Below are 5,000 nucleotides of genomic sequence, written 5' to 3' on the forward strand. Positions count from 1 at the left end.
TGATTTTACTTTGTATATTCACATCATTATAGACTGCACTGTGATGGGGCTTCAGCATGCATGATGTGAATTTATTGATAAAATGAAAATGAATGAAATGAAAATGAATTTTTTAAACGCTTTTAATATCACACCAAACAATGTACACACACTGACTGGAACCATGCATTTCATAAAAATACATAATTTAAAACAACACACATACCCTGCAAACAATATACTCTATATGCAGTGATGTATACAGTAGCCTACTCAGGTCACAAATGTACAACTCAGAAACAAACACGCATCTCTCTCCCAAGCGGCGTTTCCGATTGTCTCCCACGTCCTAACACTGGCCGTCAGAGCATTGAAGAAATCTTAATACTCAACAGCACTCAAATTTTGCCTAGTAGAACAGGTCAGGCATAAACGCGTTGTCCTGACCGTCTGTTACCAAGACAATGCGATGCGACACAGAAAAGACGGGCGGCTCTCCACTGCACTTTAGCCTATTTAACAGTGGAATCTTCCGACGCGAGGCACGAGTTTGGAGTTTGTTACAACAGACATGACCGCTGTAAAATAAAAACTGATCAGGCAATGCTTTGATCATGTCTTGTTAACTTTGTTGGCCACGGAGCATAGTGACTAAAAGTTAGCATCAACTTTGAAAAAGGGTCAAGTCATCATCAGAAGAAAACGGCCGTCTTGTAAAACATGTGTTTGAGTGAAACGGTAGACGGTAGGGACTTTGCGAGGCTATTTATTTAATGCCTACATATAACGTGACCAAAAATGTCTCTAAGCTGCACGTTGCCATATGCCAAACCTATTCGAGTAAACCTGATGCAGCCAGAGTCCAACAACTTCAATGCACCAGAAGTGAATTCGCCTTCTAGTTGGGTGCGTCACGTGTATTTAATAGAATATATGCGCATGTACATTACAGCTACCTTATTACCTGGAATATTTTTGAGGGCTGATATTACAAAAAGCTAGTAGGTAATTTTACTTTTCTTTTCTCTACCTACCATTCAACCATGAGTGGTTGGCTCTGTCCACCCACCAGTTTGAACTAAATAACTAAGACATTTTGTGTGTATGTGTGTGTGTGTGGGGGGGGGGGGGGGGGGGGGGGGGGGGGGGGAATGAAAGGGGAAAATAGGTTCAAAAATGTAAAAAATCCAATTTGGCAAAAAAATAAATCAGAAAAAAACTGAATTTGGGGGAAAATAAAATGGAATTTGAGAAAAATGAAAACGGATTTCATAGGCCCCTACGACAGGTTAGGTTTGGGAAGGGCACAATTCATAAAACTCAGAAACATAAAAATGCTTTTTCAAAAAAAAAGGGTTCTATGTTCCCCGCTGCATCCAAGTAGACTGCTGCCACATTGCTAAGAGCAGGTTGCTAATACACCTCTGACAGGTTAGGTTTAAGGATAGTTTTAGTCAGGGCACATACAAAAATGGATTTGAGTAAAAGTTGTCAATTCATAGTAAATACGTGGTAAATATGAAAGTAAGAGGAAAAATAGTACAGGTACAGCATTTTAGTGCAGACTATACAGGTATGTACAATATTATAAACATTGCTGTTGATTTCATGTTCTTCAGCCGCCAATCATGCCAGCAGGGTCTACTGAAGGTCTCTGGTCACTGCTTCCTCGTCATACTGCAACAGGCACTCAGTCTCACTTCTGGGAGCTGTAGAAACAACAAATAAATAAATACTTCGTCATGCACCTCATATTGACATAGCAAATATATCAATAAGCAAGACATATTGAGCCCAACAGGGATAATCTTACACTATATCAGTTTTCTGTGGTCTCTTGTAAGATTGCCCATCACCATCCTGCAGGACACTACCGTCTCCCTGCCAGTATCTGTAGGATGTAAGAAAATAAATCAAAACATAGCAATGCACAGCATTGACAACTTATCTATAAAGTAGCACAAGTCATATTGACAATGTAGGCCAGGGGTGGGGAACCTATGTCTCTAGGGCCGTTTGCGACCCTTGAGGCAGTTTTATCCGGCCCCCGATATAATTTTAATGCAATTCCATCTTCACATGAAATATGACATATTTTGTAAAGGAATCTTAGAAAATACATTAGAAAAACAATTAAGTTATATTCAGGGAACCTGAAGAAGGTGGTGTTTGTTTAAATGTGGCTGCCTTCAATATAGGCCTGAAGTGAAAGGGAAAATCCTGGTTTGTGTTCATAGTACGGCCCTTGGAGGACTTTTATGGCCCCTCGGATGAATTTTAAGTGGCCATTCGAATGAGAAAGGTTCCCCAACCCTGACGTAGGCTATAGGTTAAGCTTACCCTCTTTCACTCTACTGTGCCCATTTCGGGTTGACCTCCACACGCGTCTGTAGCACAGCACACAGGATTGCAGGACACAGCATCCTGCAGGACACTGCAAAAAACAAGGGGAACGAATAAATGACCTGTCCAGTTCTATAAAAAAGAAAAGAAATTTGATGCAGTGCCAGAGCTGTGGTAAAAGTAACCTTGGTTATATCATCTAAGACTAGGGTGTGTGTGAGTGTGTGGTAAATCCAGTGTTCACATTATTCAGATATGAGAATTAATTCATTCATTTTAACTGATATCACCACATACCGATATCAGTGCAATTTCACCCTGCCAAGACACTGGACCTTCTATGATCAGGGCGTCCTCGTCATACTGCAGCAGGCACCCTGTTGTTTCTACAGCTCCTAGAAGAGAGACAAATAAATTAAATACTTCGCCATGCATCTCATATTGACATAGCAAATGTATCAATGAGCAAGTCATATTGGTCACAAAGAAGTTAATCTTACATTCTTTCAGTCTTCTATGGCAAGAATGCTCCTCATAAGAGCTGTTAGGCCTTCAAGTGACTCGTCTTCGCCATATTATGAGACAGCAGCCTGTGAAAACATGGTAAATAGAATAACCCATTAACCTTGGGTCCTAATATAATACATGGACATAAACTAGCCTACATTATTTAGACAATGTCAGTAGACCTCCACGTGAAACAATAAGAAAAAGTGACCATGCATAATTTCAATTTCTTGAAGAGGCCAGCTACACTTATTTGTGCAACAAGTGCTGTTTTGAGGACCCATACGTTTTAAGGACATGCTGCCTACTGTTGCAAATGCCAGGGTATTTCACATTGATTTCGGGGTGGCGTGCTCTATGCTACACTTATTTGTGCAACAAGTGCTGTTTTGAGGACCCATACTTTTTAAGGACAGGTTGCCTACTGTTGCAAATGCCAGGGTATTTCACATTGATTTCTAAACTATTTCTTAACTACAGGGACGTTAGTCGATACATAGTAATGACGCTACGACCAAGCTACTAGGGAATGTAATTAAACTAGTTGCTTCGCTACTGCCCAGCACTGAAAACCAACATACCCAGACGGCACACCAATCTTGCCAACGTCGCCTAGATGCATTTTTGCCGCTGTAAAATACATTGGCAAGACGTCGTTAGTTCATCAGCGAAATGCCGGGCAGACGTGAAAAATGAGCAGTGCCCAGCATCTAGTTGATGAGCTAACGCAATAGCATGCTAACGGTAGCCTTTGTCAATCTTAAACGCTGGGAGGTGGTCACTCCCAAGTGAAATCACTCCCGGACGTGTAGTCCCAGGTGATTCTATCAATCCCAGGCGTTCTATCCCACCCGATTACATTTCTCGTATTATCATACACTACCACATACAAGCAATTTAGGGTTGGGTTTAGGGTTAAGGTTAGGGTACATCACAAAAAACTAACATCAAAAAGATAACTAGCTCGGTGGGCTCGATAGTCTGGCTAGTGGGAGCGAACCGACTGGGGATCGAACCGCGCTGGGAGCGACAAACTGGGAATCATCTTTAGGCAGGGGAAAGGCAATTGAGAACGAGCAATGTCAAACAATTTACCATCAACAAGTATACTTAACATATTCACCGTTTCACTACTGCATTTTGTCATTACGATGCTCGCAAGTTATCAGAATTTACTAGCGTACAGCAGCAACAAGAGTAGTCACATTCATTGAGGGGACTTGTGCTACAACTTAGCAATGGCGGATCTGTGTTCAGAGGAGCTATTCAATCGCTCTTGAGTACTGAAACTTTAAACCACAGTTGAGTAAAATTTACTTACATGTATGTGAAGCCCATTTTCCGTTGGTATGTGAGGAACTTTCCCCCATATCGCCAAGAAACTTGTAACAGTGAAACCACACAGACAGCGCGTGGTTCTGTTCAATCAGATAGGTGTTGATGACCGCGGTAGATGGCTTCTTTGTGGCTTGTGTGTGGAATTCGCATTGTGCGAATTAGTTGTACTGCCACCTAAAGGCTTGGTGTAGAACTAATTTAACCAGAGACGGTCTGTTTTGAACTTCCTTGAACAATCCTTGCTTTAGTTCAGAATAATTTAAAAACCAGAGTGGCCAAGCACATTGATGTTTTTCCTCAAAAGCAGGGGTGAGGAACCTTTTTAATTCAAAGGGTCACTTCAAAATGTAGGCTATGTCCAAGAAAGATCATTCAGATGTTTCTATTCTGATAGCCTATTCGGTTCATTTAAATGTTTATAGCACCAATCGAATTGTTTGATCAACTTCATTTCTGAGCTTATAGTATCATAATAAAATGTACTGACAGCAGAGCTGTGGCTAGTAGAAAGGTTTAATGCAGGGGTGGGGAACCTTTTTCATTCGAAGGGCCACTTCAAATTCCTACCATGGTCATAAAATCCTCCGGGGGCCGTACTATGAACACAAATCAGGATTTCCCCATTCCCCATTTAGGCATATATCAGCACCTTTAGGCCTATATAGACATATAAACACCTTTAAAGGTAAACGCATTTAAAACAGTCCCCACCTTTTCTAGGTCCCCTGAATATAGGCCTAACTTAATTGCATTGGAAATATAATTTCTAAGATTCCTTTAGGCCTGCAAAATATGTCATAGGCCTATTTCATGTGAAGTTGCAAAACATTATA

The 5,000-nt window shown here is 41.0% G+C and overlaps 1 protein-coding gene across 1 annotated transcript in view; it reads left to right on the forward strand.

The window, feature by feature from the left end:
- Nucleotides 1–5,000, forward strand: part of dbh (dopamine beta-hydroxylase (dopamine beta-monooxygenase)) — a 52,200-nt gene that overhangs the window by 13,613 nt on the left and 33,587 nt on the right. The gene's annotated exons all lie outside the window — the stretch shown is intronic.

The sequence above is a fragment of the Engraulis encrasicolus genome, chromosome 11 (genome assembly GCF_034702125.1).
Source record: "Engraulis encrasicolus isolate BLACKSEA-1 chromosome 11, IST_EnEncr_1.0, whole genome shotgun sequence".
NCBI lineage: Eukaryota > Metazoa > Chordata > Actinopteri > Clupeiformes > Engraulidae > Engraulis > Engraulis encrasicolus.